Below are 27773 nucleotides of genomic sequence, written 5' to 3'. Positions count from 1 at the left end.
TCCAGTTTCCTATTTCCTATTTCAAGTTAATTATCATTTGAGTTTAATTAGTTCAATGTATTTACATCTAGTTTCCAATTTTTCGTTAATTATTTTTTACTTTAGTTCAATGCATTTGCATCTTGTTTTCGATTTCCAGTTAATTATTCTTTGACGTTAGTTTGATGCATTCGCATCCAGTTTTCGATTACACCTTAATGATTATTTGAGATTAGTTCCATGTATTGGCATCATTTTTCTGATTTGTCGTTAATTATTCCTTGAGGTTAGTTCCATTCATTTGCATCCAGTTTCTGATTTCCTGTTAATTATTATTTAAAGTTAGTTCCTTGTAGTTGCATCCAGTTTTCAATTTTCCGTTAATTATTCTTTGAAGTTAGTTTGATACAGTTGCATCCACTTTCCAATTTTCTGTTAATTTTTCTTTGGGGTTAGTTTGATGCAGTTTCATGTTATTTCCGATTACCCGTTAATTATTCTTTGAGATTAGTTTGATGCATTTGTATCCAATTTCCGAGTTCCCGTTAATTATTCTTTGAGATTTATTGAATGCATTTGCATCCAGTTTTCGATTGTCTGTCAATTATTTTTTGAAGTTAATTAGTTCAATGCACTTGTATCCAGTTTCTCGTTTCCCGTTAATTATTCTTTGAGATTAGTTCATTGCAGTGTTGCATTCAGTTTCCGATTTCCCATTAATTATTCTATGAGGTTAATCCATTGCAGTGTTGTATCTAGTTTCCGATTTACCGTTAATTATTATTTGAGGTTAGTTCATTACATTTGCATCCAGTTTTCAATTTTCATCCCACTAATTTTTTTTTGAGATTAGCTCAATACATTTGTATCAAGTTTTTTATTTCCCATTAATTATTCTTTGAGGTTAGTCGATGCATTTGCATCCGATTTTCGATTTCCCATTAATTATTCTTTGAAGTTAGTTAGCTGGATTTGTATCCAGTTTTCGATGTCATGTTAATTATTCTTTGGTTGAATGCAGTTGCATCCAGCTTCTAATTCCCTGTTAATTATTCTTTGAGGTTAGTTAAATTCATTTAGATCCAGTTTCCAATTTCACATCAATTATTCTTTGAGGATAGTTTGATGCATTTGCATCCAATTTTTTATTTCCCGTTAATTATTTCTTTGAGGTTAGTTTATGCAGTTGCATCTAGTTTTTGATTTTCCGTTAATTATTTTTTGAGGTTAGTTCAATACATTTTTATCCAGTTTTTTATTTCTTGTTAACTTTTCTTTGGCGTTAGTTCAATACAGTTGCATTCAGTTTCCAATTTTCCACTAATTATTCTTTAAGGTTAGTTCGATGCATTTGCATCAAATTTTTGATTTCCCATTAATTATTCTTTTAGGTTAGTTCAATGCAATTTTGCATCCAATTTTCGATTTCATGTTAACTATTCTTTGAGATTTCTTCAATGCATTTGCATCAAGTTTCCGATTTCCCATTAATATTCTTTGACATTGGCTGGTTCAATGCATTTGCATCCAATTTTCTGATTTTGCATTAATAACTCTTTGAGATTAGTTCGATGCATTTACATCCAGTCTCCTATGTCCAGTTACCCTTTAATTATTCTTTGAGGTTATTAGTTCATTGCAGTGTTGCATCCAGTCTCTGATTTCCCGTCTTTGAGGTTAGTTCCATGCACTCACATCCATTTTTCGGTTACCCATTAAATTTTTTTGTGAGGTTTGTTCAATGCAGTGTTGCATCCATTTTCCTATTTCCCATTAATTATTCTGAGTTAGTTCAATGCAGTGTTGCATCCATTTTCTGATTTCTCTTTAATTATTCTTTGAAGTTAGTTTAATGTTGTTGCATCCAACTTGCGATTTCTCATTATTATCCTATTTCCCATTAATTATTCTTTGGGGTTGATTTAATACATTTGTGTCCAGTTTCTGATTTTCTGATAATTATCAAAGTTGGTGTGTAATACCAACTTCTATTTATCGTTATGTACAATCATCAAAGCAAATAATAAGAATATATGTTCATTGTTTGCTAATTCATGTTAGCACGTAAAGAGCATGAGCACTGATATGTTTATTGATTCAATGGCCCTTTATCCAAAAAAACTCAGGTACTCCTCTTCATGGTTTAATATTTGAAAACCATCAGAGACAAATGTGGAATGTGGTTCGTGATAGAAGGCAAATAAATACTTAATTTACTAATAGTGCAATTACAAAAAAAAAAAAAATCACTTTTAATAACATGAAAATTTCAAAACAAACCTGTGATAAAAATTTCAATTTTGTTCTACAAAAGAAATCTATTAATTAGAACTCCATCACAAATTAAAGTGAAGTAAAGCATAAGAAAGAGTCAAATTAACACTGAATCACAGCATCACTCTATATTATAAATGAATTCAGACTGCAACACTAAGAAAAACAAAAAGTTGGATAAGTTGCCTTTTAATATATATCAGTTGCTCTGTAGAGTCCATCATCAATAACTCAGGCATAGTCAAGCAATATTTCAATGATATCAATGAATTTCCGTAGATCTAGATATGGATCAGGCGTAATTTTCGCTAGATAAGCATCAATGAGTCGTCCAACCTTCAGGACTGAGGCATGACTTAGAGAACCAAGACTTTCAAATTCATACCCAAAATGTGATGCTTTTTTAGATTCTTCGTCTTCGATTTGTTGCAAAAGAAACCAAGTGCTAAGAAATCATTCATTTTGTAATTGTAAGTGGGACGAAAGTACTAATGAAGTAGCTTAAGGCTAACAAAAATATAGTAAAGCAACGCATGTGAAAGAAAATCAGCATTATATTAGATTAATAGCACACCTTAATTTAAAAACATACAAAACAATCAGGTTAGAAAATCAATCAAACGTATCCAACTGGGTCGAAAAATGCAGTACCGACTGCTTTAACTTTAAGATACATTAAACATTAACTTGTGAACCGAAAAATCGGGAAAACCGACTCCCACAAAATTTAAGAAATATCAAATATGAATTATGTTGTATGCCTGAACTTCAATTTTAAGAAAATAAATCCATATGAGCATATTACTCAACTATTATGGTACGTGATCATGGAACCTTTTGGTTTCCCTCAAGTATCTATATTATCATGTAGGTTTACATCATTTTACTTTAAGTATGTAAGGTTTAAAGTTTTAGATCCACTTACTAATGTTCTTATGGAATATACTAAAATATGTGGATAGTATATAGATAGTGACGACTAAAATAAATAACTTAACTTTCTCCCTAGATGAGGAAGTAGACTAAGTTGATAAACAATTAGGGTTGGTATATATACGTAAAGTGTATGGTTTGTCAATCTTGGAAGTCACAGTCAAACGTTCTAATGTTAGACCTGCATTACCTTCTCCCTTAACACTCCAAACTTTATAGTAAATACAAATCAAAATAAAGAAGACTTTTGAAATCAACACATACTGGGGAGGTAGAGAAAGAAGACTTGTAGAAAGACGACTTTTGAAATCAGCACAATAGTTGTAAATTGAAGAACTCGAGAATATGGGATACTTAGAAGTTCAAGAATTGGGACTTTTAGTTCCTAATTAGTTGTTTTCTCGCAGCTTGTTTCTTTAGCTTTTTTATCAACAATTTTTTTTCTCTTGATTTGAATAGAGTTTCTCTTGTAATCTTTATTATTCTTTGTTTGGATATGTATAGATTAGGAATATGAAACATAATTAATTAAGACTCTTGAAGAAGAGAGTCTCTCCTGTAATCCTTATTATTCTTTGTTTGGATGTGTATAGATTAGGAAATAGAAAACATAATTAATTAGGACTCTTGAAAAGAGATTTAGTATATAAAGGAAACATAATTAATTGGGACTCTTACTTACTATTTTTTTTCTCCTATTTTTTCTTAATCCCCCTGCTTATGTGGGCAGCCCCAATGAGCCCGAAAAGGAATTACTATTATATATATATATAAAGAAGATTTGGTTTGGGCAGTGAAATACATGTGTACCTAGATATAATAAATCAATAATAGTTATTTAGTAGGTAGATATATAATATGTAAGAATATATAATTATTGGTACAACATTCACTTAGTCTAACGAAATAAACTAATCAAATTGTTAAACAACTTTTTGCTGGTGGCAGATTCTATCCACGATTTAATTATTTTTATTTTTAGGTGAATACGTTTTCAACGGCATTTCTTTAGGATCATTATCCGTTTAGGATAATTTTTGTTTTAAATGTTTATGAATATCTTCTTTCTCCCTCTTCATCTTCTGATTCTTTTACATCTTTAATTCAAGGACCTTGAGGTTCATTATTTGTTCTTCCGTTTTACAACAATGTTTTAAGGTTTGTTTTATGTTTTTTTTTTCCTAATTAAGAAAATATTTGTAATTTATAATTTGTTGGTTAAAATCATATATATCATCTCTTTAATTATTTTGTTATTTGTATTAAGATATTGTGCAATGTCCACGAGTTGTTTTGCTTATATTAATTTAATAAGAAATCTGTTCTCTATTCCAGGCCAACCTGTGAAGTACATTTACTTAGTAATTTGAGGTGTAGTATTTTGTATCAAAAGTGTGTTTTGGTTTTCATGTTTTTTGTTATTATGAAAAAAAAAACAATAAGTGAAACACCACAGTGGGATACATATTATATTGGTTGGAAGGTTCCTCTAAGGTATATAACATACCATGAGTGGTATATAACTATTAGATATATATCGATTTCTAGGTGGTTCAACGGTAAGAATAGAATTATTAGATATTATCTTTATTTCTTTACTTTTGTACCACCCATTCATGTACTAAAGAATATGTATGAATATTGGAATATATTTTTGAAGTTAGGATTTGTATGGCTAGATGTCCATGTCAATTCATATACTCTATTCAGACCATTAGTGGATATATATCGATGTCTGGCACTTAGTTTAATGAAAGAAGCAAATCAAATCGTTAAACAACCTTTTGCTGGTGGCAGACATCTATCCATGACTTTTTTTTTTAGGTGAATACATTTTCAACGTGTTTCTTTAGGAAAACTTGTTACATTGTGACTCATTTTTTTAAAGAAAAAACATTATGAATCATACCAAGTATTGTATTCACCAAATTACTGAAAACGAGCCGAAATTTGCAAGCCTAGTTCGTACTTTGGCAAATTTAGGGTCATTTCTGTTAGGCTACCCGAGGTTATGTGCGAGGTTTGTTTACCAGCAGCTCCCCAATTCAAATCTCAACAAGATATATCTAAACACCTTTAAAGGGGCCTGCCCGCACTGTTAAGCCTGGCTTTAGCCATCGTGACATAGAGGCTTTCACGAGCTAGCCTTCCACCGCCATACCATCTTACCACTTTTGAACATCTGTGGGTTTTAGTCTTCTAAGCCTTTCAGCTGTGATTCCGTTTGTCCCATCCTACCAGAATGCAACACGTGTTTTCTTAGCCACTCAAGCCTTCAAGCCGTCGTTTAACGTTGTTCCTATCTTCTGCTTTTCGTAACCAAATCTCTTTTCTCGCTAAACTTATAACACCCCAAATCTCTTCTCAAGAAACTCACAAATCTCCTCCAGTCTTCCTGCAAACCTCTTTCCTTGCTAAACCCAAATAAACCGGTGATACTAATGGCAGCTGATCGCATACTGCCTTCTCTGTGAATCAGATATGTTTCAAATTTTCATATTGGGTTTTATGTGAAAAAGCTCTGTTGAAGTTGGAAATTGAAATGAACAAATATCTGATTTCATTGTTGATTTATTTTGCACGATATGGAGGAGATGGTCTTGAAAATGTTGATTCAATTGAAGGATTAGTGCAGTTCAACCCGTTCCTACTAATGCACCTTTCACTCCTATCTCATCATCTATCTACCAACAAAGTCATCACTTTCAAACCATTCAACCCAAACTTACATTTCTCTTCGTTTCTAAATACCAAGCAAAGGCCCAATAGAAGAGAAGTAACACTCTCTGCTTCAGCTACTGCAATTGAAGCTATTGAAGATGTAGAACAGATAGTACCCTTCGAAAAGGGGTATTCACTCAATCCCTCTTTGTTTGTCAATTCAATTTTTTTTTTCCACTTATTTGTTTAATATTTACTTATTGAGGCATTTTGTTTCATAAAATAAAAGACATATTTTAATGGATTATTCCATACAAGGAAAACCACTGCCTTCGTTTATGAGATGGAAAACCCCAAATAAGCAAACTCCTTAGTTCTCGCCTCCATTCTTCGCAATGAATATATTTGTTTGTTTGTTTCAAGGACTTGCTGTTTGAGCTTAGCTATATTTTCATTACCATTATGTTTGTAAGATTTAGGGATTGAGTGCTTGCTTTGGATTCAAGAACTTAAGAATGTAAATTTTTTATTACATAAAGTTAAGGTATAAAGAAATTTTTTTGTTTTCTTTTTAGTGCTTCAACTATTAAGTTTCTCAGAAAAAAAAAAAAAAAATAGGGACAAGCATTTAAGTGTGCGTAGGTTTTTCATAAATATGTAAATATTGTTTTTGAGGAGTTTATGTTGTTGTATGTGACAAAATTTAAGCTACCAAGTTGGAGTTCCAGGCCATGTCAAATCTTTTTTTATAGTTTCAAAATTTGAGTGTTTTTTTCTGACGGGTTGAGTTCTTTAATTTTAGGTACTAGGACTACCTTTCAATCTTTAGTCACTTGATTTTTTATTTTGTTTGCTCAGTGGTAATTGATTGCTGACATCAAGCTATGGCAACCAAGTGGATCATGAGCAGGTACATGTCGATGATTAAGATATTAGCATTCTAATGAGTTACGTACTTATATATTGTTTGTTGATCACATAATTAGAAATTTTTGGGGCAGTGGATTCATGTGTTGCGTGTGAATGACATTTGTTCTTTATATTCATTACAGTATTTTTTTTTTCTTCTTTTAAGTACCGTAGCGTTAGGCTTATTTTGCTGTAATTTTTTGTACTATATTGCAAGGTATTTGCTGACTTGCCATCTATTTTTCTTGTGAATGCTGTTTAGGGTCATGGATGTTTGAATATTTTTCTTGCCTTCTTGGTTATTTGATCTTTTCAATGTCATGGATGTTTGGAGATTGTTGTTTTGTTGTTTTTACCATAACCAAATGATGTTAAAATGCATTTGTATATTTCATTGACACGTATGCCTTACATGAAAGGAGCGACAATGAGATTAAACAATAAAAACAGTAGATGCACATAAGTACTGATTACATGACATTTGATTTGTGTACCTCAAAGGTTTTTGCTCACATATAACTGTCATGTAGAGCAATAGCTCTGAGTTTTTATGTTTGAGATTTTCTTACTCTTCTTATATTATATTTGCAATAGCATAGGCAACATTATTTGATTCAGGAGTTCAGGATTAGAAGCGACCTCACTGTTGGGGCACATTAGTAATGCCATGATTCTGATGTTTAGTTTGACTGGTTCTGTTCACTCATTGCAATGTAGTATTGCCTATTGGTCACATGCTGAAAAATATGGTCACTCTTTCAGGTTACAGTTTGTATATGAATATATGTGTATTGTTTTACACATTTCTCTCAAATACGTGTTTGTGGTCTTCACAACTTTGCATTCCTTTTTATGCATATACTTGCTTGGATTGGCATTGCCGATTTGCACTTGCATTGAAAACATAGGATGGACTTTAACTGACCTTTGGATTTGCACAAGTACATGCTACATTGGATTTGTTTGTGAGAAAGTAACAAGGAAGAAACCTTAGGCAGACTTTTGTAATATGTCTATCTAGAATCCAAACTATTATGGTTGCAGTTGATTTGCCATTACAAAATGGAACTATCACGTGTGTGATACCATTAACCTTAAGAAGCTCTATTTAATGGTTGTAAGACAAAGTCGAATGCTTAAATGTAAGGTTTGGAGTATGTTATTTATGTTTTTACCAAAACAAAAAAAGTATGTTATTTATGTTAGTAGCAGCAGATTCTTCTCTTTGTATTTTTCATCAACATATTGAGACGAAATTGTGTAGAAGCATTTTTAAATCTGTGCATGACAGCGTGGCACTATAGGAAGCTCTTAGTGAATACCGCAATAAGAAGCTTGAGTTGTGCATGCATATGGATTGCAAAGCTACACATTGAAAACACTTTCAATTTTCAACACCGATTGCAATGCTATACTACACTATTTGGGGTGCAATAACAAATTGCATGGAATACACATGCCTTTCTTCAATATTTGTAGATAGTTGAACTGTTTGAATGGAATAAACTAAAAACATAGTTGTCTTTACCACAAGGCTACATAAAACCAAAGTTGGCAAATAGAGAACTAAAATTTGGTAATGCCTTCCGTGTCGAAGACACGGGCAATATATCTAGTGACCTTAATTATGTGATGAAAGAATTGTGTTCTCTTCATGAAAATGCCTTGTAAATTCTTATATGTGGAAAAATTGTGGGGATGCGTATCTTGTCATCAACAAAGGTTCGACCTTCTACTTTTTATAACTCCAAATCATTATGGGTTTTGTTCATACTAGAATTTATTATATGATTATGTGTGTTGTTCTCATATTGTATGGGTCGGAGTATCGAATTTGGGAGAAGATGAAAGGAAAAGGGTGATGTAGATTATAGAAGGGCAAAAATGTCCATCTATATTGAGCCACAGGTAATTTTTTTAACACTGTCATTGAACGTAAAAAGTTAATTACTCATAGTTATAGTTATATATATGAAAATTTATAAGTAAGTTGTGTGATAGTACATAAAAGTTGTTTTTTACTGCTCGATCTAGTTGTTTTGTTATGTCAGTGAGTTTATTTTTACTCTATTGTTAGTTTGTTAGCTCCAAAAACTCATTTGAATCCTATTTTCTTCTTGGGCCTCAAGTATACGTAGCTTCGTTAAACAGTTGTTACTTTTCTGATTGACTGGGAACAAATGTGAATCCATATAGTACTAGGATTACTTAATCCCTCAATGATAAAACACAAAAGTGATAAAACAAGTCACTCATTTCATTCTCCCCCTCAAAACTTAAAACCCTAAACTTATTTCCCAACTTCATCTTCCCTCTCATTTCGATCTTCATCTTTTTCTGATATTGTGATCAACGTTGGTTTTTTCTCTCAAAAACAAGAACAAATCTCTCTCAGTTCAAATAGATATAGAAGCCATGAATCTGTAGGAACCGTTATTTCAGAATGCAAATTTCTACAAACCGCGAAAACCCACACGCAGTGGAATTAATGGGGCCCATGGTTTTGGATAGAAAATCATACCTTTAGATCAGCTTCTTGATAACTCTGATGATCCAATAGCTATGAATCCGAATCAACAATTAGCCCCTTAATCTTCTGTTGTATTCATTTAGAATAGATTGGACGTTGTGTGGGCAATGATCTATTAACCCCCTTCTTTCTCACAAAGCTAGATCTAATTTTGGATCTATCTTTCCTTGCCTCTCTTTTCAATCTAATGAGTAGTGAATTTCGGCTAGGAGAGAAGGGATTCTATTTATAGGCTACAACAGGGACCATGAGGAGAAATTAGGGTTGGGCCTCCTGACGGGCTTGGGCTTCCCATGTTCACCCAGAACACACAGCCCAAGTCCGTCAACAAATGACTTATTCCACTAAAGGTCATTGTTGCATGGCCACCCTAATCCCAAATTATGTGTCAGCGTTTGTGGGCTCCATATTATATGCTTGTGGATCTCCCCGTGTTTAAGATATCGAATGTCCGTTGATTAAGTCAAATTACTGACAACTGCATTAATCAACTTCTTATGTCCTTGAGTAGTACCACTCAACCTCATTGTCATGTCGGAATAAATCCACCTGCAGGGTTTACATTACAATCTTTTTTATCTCCTAAAGGGGACATCATCAACCCGACTTCTTGCGGGTCACGAATTCCTTCTATAATCAACAACACACCTTACATACAATGTCATTACCCAATCCATCGAGTTTGTTGACTCACAAATGAATCTCACTCATTGATGATTTAAAGCAATGTACAATACACGTAAGTGCCCGTTATTATATCCGGATTAAGAGGACAAACATTCATAATAACAGAGGCGTTTGTTCTCTTATATAGTCAGTATAAAGAGAAACAACCTCACTTGGTCATGTTCAATACACACAAAGTGTACTAGTGTAATCCTATAGTCAAGATAGACTAATACCATATTATACTACAACCGTACCAATAGTTTGTCCAAATCCATCTAGGTTGTGAACGATTACTTATACTTTATAAGGTACTGATGATATGATCTTCTGTGTGTTCACACCATATCATCTACAACATAATGTATTAGACACATGCATATAACTAATAACATATATAATATGCATAACATTTGCCCATATGATTCTCATTCAAAATATAAAGAATTAGAGTTAATATAAAAGTAATGCTTTCAATATATAACCCTATCAAAATCAAGGTTCACTTTTCTTTCACCTGTGTTTTGAAAGAAATTATGCTTTATAAGTTGTTTTTTTTTTTTGTGTTTGTGTTTGCCTTAAGTTTATTGTAATCATCACTTTAATTTGATAATGGAGGAAGTAGGGGAAATAATAATTAAGCATGAAATGAAATGAAGTGGATTGCCATATGGTTTTGTTTGTGAAAGTTAAAAGATAATTAGCTGAGTGCTACTTATAATTTAGTTATTGAGATCCTTTTTATTATGTTATTGATTTGGTAAATGTGTATTTTGAAGCTGAATACCTGTTGTAATAGTGATAATAATTGAATTCACAAATTGGAGAAGTCAGGGTTTTTGTTATGAGATATACTAGTTATGTTGTTGTCATCAGTGTGCACCTAGAATAATAGGATCCATGACATCTTTCATTAATGTTACATTCTTTTCATGTTGTTGTTCTTTGGAAATTCCCCGCAGTTCTTATTTTTTCCATTTTCCTGATAGCCATGTCATGAATTGCTCAAAGTCATTATGTTAGCATTATAATGTTTGAAGATTGATATGTTTCGCAATTGGAATATTGTGCAACGATTTTTGTCATTATCTGTAAAAGGGGTATGGTAGGGCAAATGCGGAAAGAAATGTATCTTTAGTTTGATCTTGTTGGATTTCGATCTAATCACCTAACTTGGTTGACTCTTTAGGAAATCAAGTACCTCTTTATAGTCTTGTGAACTAGATTTTGGACCCGGGCATACGCCCGGGATCTATTAAATATTTTGTGTGCTGAAAAGGCTTTACAAAATGTCTCACACAAATTTTCGAATTAGAATATATTTTTGTTGAAAATAAATCGAAATACGTTAATAAGCAACGATTATGGTGTATAAATACTTGAAAACTAATGGATCAAATTGAGATAGCCTTTTCACTTTGTGGTTTAGGATATTAATCCATAATTTTCGAATAGAATCATCTTAAACTCGATCTAGCTTATGTAATAGTTTTCTTAGATTTATGGTTATTTAGCGGCAAATTTTCGAATCAGATTATATTTTTATTGAAAATAAATCGAAATACGTTAATAAGCAGCGATTATGATACATAAGTACTTGGAAATTAAGGGATCAAATTGAAATAGCATCTTCACTTTGTAGTTTAGGATATTAATCCATAATTTTTAAATATAATTATCTCAAACTTGATCTAGCTTGTATAATAATTTTCTTAGATTTATGATAATTTAGTGGCAAATTTTCGAATCAGAATAGATTTTTATTAAAAATAAATCGAAATACGTTAATGAGCAGCGATTATGGTGCATAAGTACTTAGAAACTAAGGGATTGAATTGAGATAACCTCTTCACTTTGTGGTTTAGGATATTAATCCGTAATTTTCAAATATAATTATCTTAAACTCGATCTAACTTGTATAATAGTTTTCTTAGATTTATGGTGAGTTAGTGGCAAATTTTCGAATCAGGATATATTTTTATTGAAAATAAGCCGAAATACGTAAATGAGTAGCGATTATGGTGTATAAGTAATTGGAAACTAAGGGATCAAATTGAGATAGTCTCTTCACTTTGTGGTTTAGGATATTAATCCGTAATTTTCAGATGAAATTATCTTAAAATCGATCTAGCTTGTATAATAGTTTTATTAGATTTATGGTGATTTAGCGGTAAATCATTACCGCTCGGCTTACGTACTAATGTGTATAAATCTCTAAAACAGATTGATTGTTTCCATATCCTCAAAGAATACACTACTCCCACTTGAAAAGATTTATCACATGAACGTGTCCTACGAACGGGTGTCGTTATATTAAATTATTATAAAAAATATTAGCAGCTATGCATAACTATGAGATATGAAAATTATATTAATTACTCATTTAAATTTCTTGCACCACTTTCTATAAAAAGGAAGCATCAAACCTTGATAAAATTCATCGACTTCTTTTTATTGTTAGGTTTAACAATAGAAGTTTGATTGAAGTTTTGTGAGAATATCCATTGTGGCGAAGATAATATTGAAGCTACTTGAATAGCAAGACATTTCCGATCACAATAAAAGAATTAAGATAAATACTACTTAAATGCAAAACTATATTTGTCGAGATATTTATTTCCCCTACATATAATATAAATATGTTTTAGGGTTATTAGTTCAATGCATTTGCATCAAGTTTTTTATTTTCCATTAATTATTCTTTGAGGTTAGTTTAATGTAATACGTTGTATCCAGTTTTCAATTTCTCATTAATTATTCTTTGAGGTTAATTCAATGCAGTTGCATCAAGTTTTCGATTTCCCGTTAATTATTATTTGAGGTTAGTTCAGTGCAATTGGATCCACTTTATGATTTTCCGTTAGTTATTCATTAAAGTTAATTCAGTACAGTTGCATCCAGTTTTCAATGTTTCGTTAATTAGTATTTGAGATTAGTTCATTGCATTTGCATCCAAGTTCCAATCTCCCGTTAATTACTCTTTAAGGTTAATTCAATACATCTGCATCCAGTTTCTGATTTCCCGTCAATTATTTTTCTAGGTTAGTTCGATAGTTTACAATTTCTATACATTTTGCATACATGTAAGAGTCTGTTTTTATAAACTCACATTCATTTTGGGTTCCTAATTACTCGTATTTATGCTTTGAGGTCAGTGCGATGCAGTTACATCCGACTTCTGATTTCCAGTTAACTATTTTTTGAGGTTATTTCAATGCATTTGCATCCAATTTCTGATTTCCCATTAGTTAATCTCTGATTTTAGTTTAATGCAGTTGCACCCAGTTTTTGGTTTTCCGTTAATTATTTTTTGAGGTTAGTTCAATGCAATTTCATCAAATTTCCGATTTTATGTTAATTGTTATTTGAGGTTAGTTCAATGCATTTGCATCAAGTTTTTGATTTCCCGTTAATTATTTTTTGAGGTTAGTTCAATGCAATTACATCAAATTTATAATTTTCCGTTAATTATTCATTTAGGTTAGTTCAATGCAGTTGCATCCATTTTTCAATGTTTCATTAATTAGTCTTTGAGATTAATTAATCTTTGAGGGTTAGCTCAATGCATTTGCATTTTCCGATTTTTCGACAATTATTTTTTATGTTAGTTTAATGTATTTGCATCCAAGTTTTGATTTTCCGTTAATTATTCTTTGAGGTTAGTTTAATGCAGTTGTATCCATATTTCCATTTTCTATTAATTACTTTTTAAGATTAGTTTAATGCTTGCATTTGCATCCAGTTTCCGATTTCTCGTTAAATATTATTTGAGGTTAGTTCGATGCATTTGCATTCAGTTTTCAGTTTCTCATTAATTGTTTTTTTAAACTATAGTTTCATTCAGTATTATATATTTTTTAAAATATTTGTCATTATTGCTTTCCCGTTATTTTATTTATTTTTTCATTTTCTATTATATATTTTGTGATGTTATTTTTTGTATAATTGTTTTTAACTATGTTTTGAGGCCGTGTTAAGGATATATTCGAAATAAGTCGGTGTTTTATCATAGACACTGAAATTGTATGATTTGTAATTCTTATATAAGAATTGGAACACTAAAAGTGTTTGATTCATAATAGGAAATTACCTTTTACAAATCACCTATTTTTTAACAATTTTTTTTATTTGATCAAATATATAAGAATTAGAAATACATTCAAACTCTCTAAATATAAGAATTAGAAATACACTCAAACTCTCCAAAGAGATTCCATGTACGTGGGATTGTAGGGTATTAGAAAAGACTATTTTTAATATTATAGTGCCATATAGGAGAGAGAAAAAACTAACTCTCATATTAGAGTGCCACATAGGAGAGAGAAAATCCTCTATTAGAGGTCTCTGCTTTAGTATATAGATAGTAGATGACCACACAAATTTTGGATTGGATCCTGGGTGGGTCTTTAACCCTGATGATGAGACCATGATTTTCTACTTACGAAACAAGCTTTTGGACAGTAAGTATTCACATCCGATGATACACAACCATCCCATCTACGATACTCATCCTAATGACCTAATTTGGAAGTAGAGGAAAGACTTGGACCTGTGAATAACTTCTCCCAATTCTATTAACCTTACTCTGAGTCTTACTCTTAAACAATCTTTTCTTATCCATGTCCTCCTTTAGTTTCATTGCTCTCTCATTCATTATAGACGGCGCGTTTGGAAAATTAGATGAAGGGAGTTTGTTCGTGGTTTGTTATATAGTTAAATACCTTTGAGTTCAAGAAAAATAATAAGTCCGTTGAATACATATCACTCTAACGACTTTTAAAACCAACATCAGAACCATAAACCTTTTTTTTTTTGTTCTTTAGCTAGAACCCGGAGAAGAAGAGGGTGGAACTTGGAAGGAGAAGAAGTTGGAGGGAAGTGGGAGAGAGAGTTAGTTTGCAATGTTTTGGGGAGAAAATCTTAGATGAATATTTATTTTCTTATTAGATTATTGGTATGCATTTTTTCTAGTTAATTTCTCTAAAATGGAAAATAAAAAGGAGAGCTTTATTAAGTGATTTCCATTTTATTGAGTTATTGAGCTTTATTAAGCTTTATTAAGTTTTCTAGTTAATCTCAAATTGGAAGAACAAAAATCTTAGCAGGGCTAGAAAAGTACAATTGGTGAAGTCTGTTATATCATATTTCCAAACCTATTGGGCGTAGACTTTTGTGCTTCCAAAAACAGTGCTTGAGAAGGTGACTAAGTTGTGTAATAGGTTCATCTGGGCAGGCCCAAACATGAATAAAAAGATGCATCATGCTAGTCATACTAGACTCAGACTAGACAAGGAACAGGGAGGACTTGGACTTGTTGATCCTAAAGTTTGGAATCAAGCTGCGTACTGTGGTTTGGTCTTTAACCTTGCACAAAAATTAGATTGTTTGTGGGTTAAATGCACATGGCAACAATATATAAAACACAAACATTTTTGGACTATGAAGGTGTCGAGGGATTGCTTATGGGTGTGGAGAGGGATTTTGAAACATCAAGTAGTCTCATGGAAGTTTGTCAAGCATTGTATAGTAAATGGCAACAGTAAAAACCTTGTCTTAATATTAAAGCTCCCACAAAGGGTATTTTTCGAGCTCTATTAAAATTTCACATCATCTTCTCCTATTAAAATGGGAATTTCTTTCCTATTGAAAATGAAAATTCTAGCACTTCTAATTAAAATGGGAATCATTAGTGTCATACCCCGAATTTCGGCAGAATTCAGAAAAACATTATTTGTTCCCGACTCTTCGATCTCCGAGGTGTGACGCACTCTCCACTTCCAAAAACCCATAAACAGTTTAAATATGCAGATAATTAAAAACCAATAAAAAATTTAACTTAAACAAAAGTCCTCTTCATTACAAAAATTAACAAATGAAAATGTAAATAACCTTATCTCAACTGAAAATCTATATCACCTCAAAGGAAAACAAGGCCTATCTTGAAATGCGACGCTAACGCAAACCACAAGCAGCAACCAATCTTCTTCAACACTAAACCTGTCAAGACTTATCAACTATGTTCATTTAATGAACACACCCGATAAGCAAACATGCAAATCGGGTCAGCATTATAAAAATGTTGGTGTGAGTAGCCCTACAGTACAACATATATTTATACATATACATACACAATCTATAAGGCAGTTAGTTCCTCCACCGAGGCGCCTTAACTTCTAACAACTAATACAACATCCTTAAGTACAATAAGTAAGGCAGGTAGTTCCTCCACTGAGGCGCCTTAACTTCCCAATAACCACACAACAAACCATACGCATAATAAAAGGCATTTAGTTCCTCCACGAGGCGCCTTAACTAAACTAATAACCAGCCAAGCATATTCTATACTTACCACATTTCCTGCTCAATTACAGAGTGGGTCGTCTCTGCCCAAGTAATTAGTTTGACCCACACTTCTGCAAAACCATATATTAATTATATTAATTTAGGCTTTTTTTGCGTGTCCCTAAAATCACGTCGTATCTATGTCTTACCTAGTTTCCCTGGCTACCACAATCGCTTCCCAACGCCGAACATGTACATCCACATGCCTCCCCTTACATAATGAATCACTCCGTGTGTAACTACCCTGAGCGGGATGCCACACACCAGGTAACCCTCACACGAAAGCCATTATGTAAGTACTGCCACTATTCGGCATAAAATATCGCGCGTCTCATTCTAATTTTGCGAACGGAATAATCAAGCCACCATTCGGCTACGATTGCCCAACACATGGGTCAATCAACATCTTATATATACACCCTACACAAGGGCCAATCATATCACATACGCCTACACGGGGCAAATCACATGAGTTGTGGTAGTCAGGTTCTAGGATTTTCGTTACGTAATTTATTCAGGTGTCATACATAAATATCTCATAATCATTCCACTATATCACGTGCAGGTCAATTATCTTATTGCACTAAGCCACAATATTTAGAAATATCTCAATTATATCTCATAACCACTTTTATTCTTTCACGTGTCAATATATTATTGCACTACGCCACACTCCCGTGGAAAATATCCACAAATACTCTACTAGCATCTCACAGATAAAAATAATGGAGCGTTTATACATTTATTTCTCCAAAACTATTGCATTTAATATATATATCCCAACATATTATATAATGTCACAATATCAACGTCAAATCTTAATTAGATAATGACAACCAAATTTATACAAGCTTCCACAGCATTTTAGCATTTGATTTGTCTATACAATTTACAATATAAAACGTAGCACAATTAAACAGTCCACAGTCAAAGTCCATGAATCTAAGTCCGTATATAATTTAATACTCATAAAAACATATATATCAAATTCTTATTATCAGAATTCCCCTCTAGTTACGTGCCAATATTTATATGTTTTACACACTACTTACGTCAAATCTTAATTAGATAATGACAAACAAGGTTATACAATGTTCGACAATATTTTATTATTACATTTGTCCATATTCTTAAATATGTGAAAATCTAGAAAAAGTCAACATTCCACAGTCAACAGTCAATGGTCAAAGTCAATGGTCAATGGTCAAAGTCAAACTGTCGTTTCCATGTTCAACAGGTTCATGGTCATAGCCATAGTTCATGGCTAAGGTAAAAGGTGCATGGCTCATGGCTAAGGTCATGGTTCGGACCCACTAGCTAAGCCCAAACCCAAACCTTATAACCCAAAAGTCTAAAATGTTGAAAGACCCATTTGGATCTCTATTTTAAGTCCTATGGACTGGCCCCGAACAATATTAGAAACTGGCCCAAAACTTTAAACTGAACTGGTCCACAAATTAAAACAAAACCGGACCCAATCAAAACAAATGAAACTGGCCCATAGAGCTTAATCTAGAAATGGCCCAACAACTTAAAACAAAACCGGGCCCAATCAAAAATAGAAATTTCGGCCCAACAACTAATAAGTTAAGGCCCAAAAACTGAAACCGGCCCAAGTAGCTAATTGGTTCGACCCAAGGCCCAACCACAGCTACAGTTCATCTTCTCCAGTCTTCTTCCTCCACCACCAGCCCCAAATTTCGGCCACCCAAAAGCCTTCACACACCACCCAAAACTAACCCATCGAAATTGATATGGATGAAAAACCCCACCACTTTACTACACTAAGAAATCCCAAATTTTCAGTTTTCGAAATCACCTCTAAACTCTTAGATCCGACCGCCATTAACAGCTTGTTTCAAGCTTCTACCACCACCATTTGCAGCCCTCACCCACACTACACTAGCCACCAAACCTAACCTAACCCACAACCACCACATCATAACATTATAAAGATTCAAAATCGTTAACAGTACCGATTTCTATGGGCTGGCGCCTCCATTAACGCCGGTTTGAAGCTTCCCCAACACTCAAACAACCCACCTGACATCAAATACTTCATCCCCAACATCAACCAACAAAAACAACACAAACTAACAGTTCAAAATAAAATCATAATGCCCCCACAGTATCACAGTATTGCAATTTTTACAGGGGAGGAGGTTTGGGGGCTCGCGCCTCCCTTTACAACCACCTAAGGGTGTTGACAGTCCTAACAAATCTAATAAGTTTTCAACACTCACAATAAGAATAATTTTTTTTTGAAGAGAAAAGAGCAGAAAATGAAAGATGAACAGAACATGGTTTTGGAAGTACAGTTAACTGTGTCTATATACGGGAAAATACGAAAAATAAACTACTCACATTAATCCCCAAGCTCCACGAATCCTCCTAGTCCGAATTGTTGCGCTCCACCCTCCAGCAAACGAGTTTCTATCTCTGCCTCCATTTTTATTATTTTTTTTATTCTCTCAAAACCCTATTCTCTAGAACAATGTGATTATATACTTGGGTTTGAAACCCAAGCCCAACACAGACTCGGGCCCAGAAACCCGTCCCACATATCCCAAATCCAATCCAATCAAATATTAAATAAATAATTAAATTAATTAATTAATTAATAAATAAATACGTATTTTGTCACACCCCGAATTTCGACAGAATTCGGAAAAACATTATTTGTTCCCGACTCTTCGATCTCCGAGGTGTGACGCACTCTCAACTCCCAAAAACCCATAAACAGTTTAAATATGCGGATAAATTAAAAACCAATAAAAATTTTAAACTTAAACAAAAGTCATCTTCATTACAAAAATTTACAAATGAAAATGCAAATAACCTTATCTCAACTGAAAATCTATATCACCTCAAAGGAAAACAAGGCCTATCTTGAAATGCGACGGCCTAACGCAAAACCACAAGCAAAGAACCAATCTTCTTCAACACTAAACTGTCAAGACTTATCAACTATGTTCATTTAATGAACACACCCGATAAGCAAACATGCAAATCGGGTCAGCATTATAAAAATGCTGGTGTGAGTAGCTCTAAAATACAACATATAATTATACATATATATACACAATCCATACGGCAGTTAGTTCCTCTACCGAGGCGCCTTAACTTTCAACGACTAATACAACATCCTTAAGTACAATAATTAAGGCAGGTAGTTCCTCCACTGAGGCACCTTAACTACCCACTAACCACACAACAAACTATACTCATAATAAATAAGGCATGTAGTTCCTCCATGGAGGCGCCTTAGGTTCTAACTAAACAAATAACCAACCAAACATATTATATCCGTACCGCATTTCATGCTCAATAACAGAGTGGGTCGTCTCTGCCCAAGTAATTAGTTTGACCCACCCTTCTCCAAAACCATAGGCAAACAATCTCAAGATACCTCATTAACCAACATATTACCATAATTATATTATTCCAGGCTTTCTTTGCGTGTCCCTAAAATCACGTCGTATCTATGTCTTACCTAGTTTCCCTGGCTACCACAATCGCTACCCAACACCGAACATGTACATCCATATGCCTCCCCTTACATAATATACCACTCCGAGCGTAACTACCCTGAGCGGGATGCCGCACACCAGGTAACCCTCACACGAAAGCCATTATATAAGTAATGCCACTATTCGGCATAAAATATCGCGCGTCTTGTTCTATTTTGCGAACGGAATAATCAAGCCACTATTCGGCTATGCCAGAAGGGCCATTCAGATTCACTGAAACACCAGAAGGGCCAATCACATTACTTACACCCGAAGGCCATTCAGATTCACTGAAACACCAGAAGGGCCAATCACATCACATACGCCCGAAGGCCATTCAGATTCACTGAAACGCCAGAAGGGCCAATCACATTACTTACGCCCGAAGGCCATTCAGATTCACTGAAACGCCAAAAGGGTCAATCACATGAGTTGTGGTAGCTAGGTTCTAGGATTTTCGTTACGTAATTTATTCAAGTGTCATACATTTATGACTCATAAACATTTCACTATATCACGTGCATGTCAAATACATTATTGCACTAAGCTACAATATTTAGAAATATCTCAATTATATCTCATAACCACTTTCATTCTTTCACGTGCCAATATATTATTGCACTAAGCCATAATCCCGTGGGAAAATATCCGCACATACTATACTACCTCATAGATAAAATAATAGAGTGTCTATACATTTATTTCTCCAAAACTATTGCCTTTAATATATATATCCCAACATATTATATAATGTCACAATATCAACGTCAAATCTTAATTAGATAATGACAACCAAATTCATACAAGCTTTCACAGCATTTCAGCATTTGATTTTGTCCATACAATTTACAACATAAAACGTAGCATAATTACACAGTCCATAGTCCACAATCAAAGCCCAATATTTATATGCTTTACACACTACTCACGTCAAATCTTAATTAGATAATGACAAACAAAGTTATATAATTTTCGACAATATTTTATTACTATATTTGTCCATATTCTTAAATATGAGAAAAACTGGAAAAAAAATCAACATTCAACAGTCAACAATTAAAGTCAATGGTCAATGGTCAACGGTCAATGGTCAAAGTCAAAGTCAACGGTCAAAGTTAACACGTCATTGTCAAAAGTCAAACTGTCATTGTCAAAGTCAAACTGTCGTTTCAAGGTTCGACAGGTTCCAGTCATAGCCATGGTTCATGGCTAAGGGCAAAGGTGCATGGCTCAAGGGCTCACGACTAAGGAAATGGTTCGGACCCAACTAGCCAAGCCCAAACCTTAAAACCCGAAAGTTTAAAACCAACTTATTTATTCCACCTAACCCAAATGGGGACATAACACATAAGGACCAGCCCACATAAATTAGAAACCGGCCCAAAGAAAACTAATTAAACTGGTCCAAAACACAAATGGGTTCGGCCCAACGAATTGAACTGAAACCGACCAAATCAAAACAAAATATAATCGGGCCCAACAACAAATGAAACTGGCCCATAAACTAAGCCAAATTGGTCTGGCCCAAACAAAACAAGCTAGGACCCAAGAACTGAAACCGACCCAGGCCCAAGCCGTCATCTTCTCCAACTGCTACCACCGGATCGACCACCGTCGACCTCCACTCGACCACCCATTCCAAGCCCACGGTTTTGATCCCCGCGACAACCCCTACCACTTTACTAAAAGCTAAAACCCCCAACTCTTAAACCCACCATCTTCTCCAAAACTAGATCTGGAAATCATTCCCGCCACCATTAATGGCTTCTCTCCGAGCTTTGACTGCCCCCATCAACCCTCCACAACCAATAACCAACCAATAATCAAAATAGTTCAAACAATTCAATAGGATTTCGTTCATGGTTGGGCGATTCTCTGGCCGCCATTCATGGTTATCCCAAGCTCCCAACAGCCCAGTAAACCAACCACTTGATCCCCCTCACGCACCCTTACTAGCTACCAAACCTAACCTAACCCACCACCACCACATTCAAGCGGACAAATCTAAAAACCAAAATGACAGGCGACGCCATTAATGCCGACAACATCGACCAAACTTCCACTAACACCAATCTTCAAATAATAAAACAATCAACCATAGCAGTCCACGCATAAAGGTTTACTGGCGAGTTCTCAGCGCCGCCATTAAAAACCTCCAGAGTTCAAACAGTTTCCACAAATCAACCTCCAGAGTTTCGACAGTTTACCCAATTTTAACAAAGTTTTGACAGTTTAATTACAATCCGAAATTCAACAAAGTTAATAATACAAATGGCACGAAGTCCAATACAACAGGATAATGAGCAGTATCAATAGGCCGAAACCTTAGTCGGTATACCCCGATACACGGAAAACCATAAATTCGGGGAAATAGCAAAATAGCTACTCACCTTAATCCCAAGCTCCACAAATCCTCCTAGTCCAAATCGTCGCGCTCCACCTTCCAGCAAACGAGCCGCCTCCATTTTTATTATTTTTTTATTCTCTAAGAACCCTATTCTCTAGAACAATGTGTTTATATACTTGGGTCTGAAACCCAAGCCCAACACAGACTCGGGCCTAGAAACCAGGCCCACATATCCAAATCCAATCCAGCGAATTTTTAAATAAATAATTTAATTAATAAATAAATAAATAAAATAAATACGTATTTTAAATACAGGCGTTACATATTTTAAATACGGGCGTTACAATTAGCCTATTAAAACGGGAATTCCTCCCATATCAAAAAGGAAAATTTTAGCACTTCTAATTAAAACAGGAATCCTTCTCTTATTAAAACGGGAATCATACTTCTAAATTAAATCAACTATTAAAACGAGATCCCTCTCCCAATTAAAAAACGCCAGGTTTTTAAAACTTAATTAAAACAATTATGAAATTAAAATGGATTTTTAAAACTTAATTAAAACAATTTGTAATGAAATTAAAAAGAGTTAGCGACGAAAACAGGAATCACGATTTGTTAGAAAATTTCTATCTTATATATAATGCGGATACTTGATTTTCCAATTAGTTCCCGTATTCCCGGTTTTATACCAAAGTTTTAAATTGAAAGGGTACCGAAAAATTGGACAACCACTTTCTTTTTGCTCTTCGCTAAAAGGGTAAATTGGTAATTTAAAGCATTCCCCAGACTATAAAACTCAACGTCTTCAGAAAACCGCAGTTTCCCAATTAAAAATCATTTAACGAACAAAACGGTTACAATATGAAGTTCTAATTTCTATACAGCCGTGTCGGTCTCCATTTTCTCAAAACTCAAAGTCTCAGATACATGCGTCTTCCTCTCCCAGTGTCCTTAATTATATTTCTCTTTTCCTCACAAAAAATTATTGTATTAGGTAATGCACTTATTTATTTCTTGTTTTTTTTTTCTTTTGGGTTATAGTTTTTTCTGCTCTATTTTTTCCTTACTATTGGTGAATCTTCTATGCAGATCGGAAATTCCTGGTTGACTCATAATTGAAGTTTTCAGAGTCGTATGAAGAACTGTGGTACACTATATCTTTGAAACAATACAATAACAATGAATTTTCTACATTTTTTTTCTGTAATAATTCCTATCACTTTTTTTTTTTGGTTTGTTGATCAAGCAGTTTTCTTCACTAATTTTCAGCATCAATGTTTGTTGAAGTCTTGGTACATACTCTAATTTATTCGATCTAGTGTGCTAAAGTTTGGGCCTACTGACTGAATTTCACTTGCATTACTATAAGCGTCAATTTGAGTTTCTAGCTCAATTTTTATTTTACTGAATTCCTAATTTATTCTTTGTTTCAAATTTGCAGTCAACCTCAGATAACGTTTTTCTTCTTTAGAAACAAACAGGTACACTCTTCGTGTCTACTATTTGAGATAGTACTTATAAACATTTTACTGCTTTAACGAATGTTTCCTACTGTTTGAAAATCTTGGTTTGTTCCCTGGGATTGAAAATCCAATAAATATCACCATTTTGAAAAATGGTTGCCATTTAATTTATTCTCAAGAGACGCATCTGGATTTTTGAATCTTATTACCGTCAGTCTTATTAATGTGTTTGGATTTTCAAGTCTTATTGCTCCTAAAAGAATTTTAAAGCTAATCCCACGCAGTTACGCCTCTTCACAGAAAGGGATCATCATCGGACAACCAGTACACATCTATGACAATAGTTCACCCAAGCTGTGACCCACTTCAGAGAATCCTCACATTTGTTATTACTATATGCATTTACTTATTTCATTGCTTATGTTATTCGTTTCATTCTTGGGTAAACGAAACAATTATTGACTCATCAGATGGTTACTAATAAGTTATCAAGTTAGACTTTACAATGTACATATAAAATATTATGTTTTCAATGTCTTCCTCATTGTCGGTGTAATTAACAACCACATGCTATTGGTTGCATTAACAGTTTGTTCTCATTTCTTTTTTTGTTTTTGTTAAAAGAAATATTGGATCATAAAATATGTGTAGTTGTTAAAAATGTTTAAGTTCACTTTAGTTTGGTATTCAACTTTTTTATTGCTCATCTAGGATCATTTTTTGTATTGGTTGTCATAGTTTTTTGTAAGAGGTACTGACTCTTTCATTCATAGGGAGTTAGACAGCACATTATCACGCTGGTCTTAGGTTTATATTTTTTATTTTAAGGCACTGATACGAAGAAATTTAGAAAAATACCTTAATGGGACTTTTTAATAAATGTTTTCTACTGTATTTATTATTTACTTATGCCACAATTCCTTGAATTATGTTTGGTCTATGCAAATTGCTTTAGATATGGATTTATTTGGTTGTCCTTCACTCTTTATATCATTAGGGGGATTAGGAGAAAATTAGATATATGGATATTGCTTATGTGGTATGTCCTAGTTTAAAGGCTTGCGTAAGAAAATGCACGCATGCTTTTAACCACACTCATTGTAACATTTCGGTGTTAAGTGTTTCGGTAGATGAGTCTCCGGGAATCACATTTTCCTTCAATGGTTCTTGGTAGGAGGTATAAATTAGATTTTGATTAGAATTTTAACAATGTCACACAATTTCCTTATCAACATTCCACATAAACTCACATGGTCTTTGCCACTAGACTCTAAGTGACCGACCTGTAACGTTCAAGCCTTCAACCGTGATAAAAAAAAAAGGTGTCGACATTGTTATAGAAGCTCCCTACACCCATGTTCTTAGAAGTGGGTCATGCCTCATTCATAAATCAGTGTATCACTCATCCATGTTGTAGGATTCATCGTACATTATTGAATTTTGATTGTTTTTTGGTGTTATGGATAATCGATTAGCATTTTGACATCTTTTCTATAATAAATAAATAATTATATATTGTATATGATTGTAGTACAAAAGCTTCTACATGTCAGGCACTAAAGCTTTGTGCCTAGGAGGATTATATCGCGCGGAATAGCGTTGGTGGAAATGAAATCGACAAAACAGTTAAATTAGGGAAAGCATCTCAATTGGAATTGCTTTGTGTCTTGCAAGCATGGACATATTGATCTGAGGTATTCAAGGAATGGGACTAGAATGTCTACAAACTGAATGCGACAACTCATCATCATTTCACATGAAGGGGGATGAATGAATAAAGCCTTGATGACGTGGGAGGTGGGGATGAATCAGAAAATTACAACCATTGCATTGTTACTAGATCTACACAATGTCTATGATTTACTAGATTCGAATACAGCTCCATGTGCAGTTGATTTCATAACCGATATACATATACGATATATTACTATAAAAAAGACCAATATCTCTATGTTAGGAATATTAATTCTTTGTGCGTTGAAGATAAGGATCATTGTCACTCTATTAACATTGTTGTGTTCACTTTCAGGTTATTTATTACATTGATATCGAAAGCAAGTCCCTAAATGTCAAGCGCTATCTTGCTTTCTCAGTCTTTAGCGTCATATAATTGAGGAGGAGAAGAGTTGGTATCATAGAGTTGTATGTTAGAGTCAAAGTGCTTCATCATATAATAGGTAATCGTTGTACTTTTATTTCCATATTATATTTTACTTTCATTTATGTAGAATTGTAACATGTATATTACTTTCGAGATATATGCATTGATCATCAATGAAAGATTGATGAAACATCTAACAATCAAGGTTTTTCATTTATGTAGAATTGTAACATGCAATGTATATTACTTTCGAGATATATGCATTGATCATCAATGAAAGATTGATGAAACATCTAACAATCAAGGGTATCTACAACAAGAATTTAGAGTTTTCACTTTTTATGTAGGATCCCATTACTTACTGTGAGTGATAGTTCTTGATATGTTAAAGGAATGTGCAGTGAATCATTTTTTTTTAATAATATATACAAATCATTACAAACTTTAGCATATTTTTTGGCTCTCTGTCATTATAGTCTTTTTGTAAGGACTCCGGTCGGAACTTGCTTAAGCCTACTTGATATGAATATAAATGAAAATCTTTGTTACTATCTTCTAAAACAATATGTTATTTGATTATGCTAAAAAATTTCTTGAGCATACACAATTTCAATGCAACTGGCTAGATGAGTTAGCATAGAACATGCTGCAATGTTATTCCATAATAGTTTTGTGAATTTTATCATAGTGGCTAACCTCCCATATCATTCTTCGGTCCCCTTTTCCCCAATTAAATTTTACTATACTCCTAACACTTGCACGTGTCCATTTACTAGTACATATAATTATGATTGTTGAACAAATTTTCAAAAGAGTCAGTGCGTATGCATGAGCCTACTTTCTAGTTTGTAATGTTACTAGCAAAGTTTTTTGGGTGTTGAGACTTTGTGGTGGTAAACTAAGACCTGATACATTAAACCGAGTTTGGTTCACTTACCAAAGCCCATTTTAAGAACAATGACCAGGTGTGTTAGCTTGTTAAGGTAAATGTCCTTCCCTGATTTCACTGAAATTCAATCACAATATACAAAATTGAACGAGGCTCGCTAGCGGGACCATTTCGTTTCCATGAGTCAGAAACATCCAAAAGTTTCTTTCTTGTACTACAAGCTGAAATTACCACTGACCTTAATATTCGTGAATCGCATATTCGCAAAATTCCATCTTCACACCTCTTCTCTCGCCTTTTTTCGAATCCCCATGTACGAATTAGATCCCAATTTTTTTTTTGTTTTTAGGGTTATTCTTGTCTTTCATATTTTGTTCCTTTTAAAATCCCAATTTAAAAGGAGATTATTCTACTCAAATTTATTAGGACTGGGTGAAATTCAACTTCTTTAAGTTTATACAACTCAACATTTCTATTTGTAGCTAGCTATACGTAGGTCAGCAGGAATGTATGACTACATTGTAAGGACTAAGGAGAGCTCATACCACGGAGTGCTAGGACCATATATTCTTACATCGGGTGTGCCAGCTTGTGCACTAGTCCTATATTGCTTTTCGCTGTGTATAACACAAAACTAAGGACATTGTTCTAGCATTTTACTGAATTTCTTCAAGTATTTCTTTAGGCAACTCTAATAATTTCAACTGGGTGTTCCAGTACAGCCTTTTGTAGATTTTAATTAGGTGCTTTTAGATTATGGATGAACCTCCTAGACACAGTTATTGTTAGTTGGCCTTACTTGGTATGCTCTGCGGAGTTGCAGGTTGTATAGGATTAGATTTGTTTGGAGGTTGCAACAAATTATTTGAAGATTTTTTTTTTGGATACAATTAACACTTAATGGATCAATTTGGTGTTTGGAGGGACATTATGAAGGTGATGCCATGTTTAAAAGAGGTATTAGGTATAGTATTGGTTCAAGAGATAAAATCCTTTTTTGGGAAGACACATGGTTAGGAGATAGACTGCTAAAAGAGGTGTTTAATACATTGTTCAACATATCTGATTATAAAGGGCGCACTATTAGCGAATGCATGGTTAGATATGATGGAGATATTTCTTGGAACCTCGGCTTTCGTAGGGCTTTCAATGATTGGGTCATCGATA

At 33.7% G+C, this 27773-nt stretch overlaps 1 long non-coding RNA gene across 1 annotated transcript; it reads left to right on the top strand.

Moving 5' to 3' along the window:
• The first annotated feature begins 5193 nt into the window (after nt 1–5193).
• Nucleotides 5194–26017, top strand: LOC147515053 (uncharacterized). The gene is made up of 6 exons (XR_015209785.1): nt 5194–6036; nt 6706–8664; nt 23243–23300; nt 23595–23634; nt 25148–25413; nt 25646–26017. It is a non-coding gene; the product is annotated as an uncharacterized LOC147515053 (long non-coding RNA).
• The last annotated feature ends 1756 nt before the right edge of the window (nt 26018–27773 follow it).

This window comes from Coptis chinensis, chromosome 2, assembly GCF_015680905.1.
Source record: "Coptis chinensis isolate HL-2020 chromosome 2, ASM1568090v1, whole genome shotgun sequence".
Taxonomy (NCBI): domain Eukaryota; kingdom Viridiplantae; phylum Streptophyta; class Magnoliopsida; order Ranunculales; family Ranunculaceae; genus Coptis; species Coptis chinensis.
This window is presented reverse-complemented; position numbering and strand designations above follow the sequence as displayed.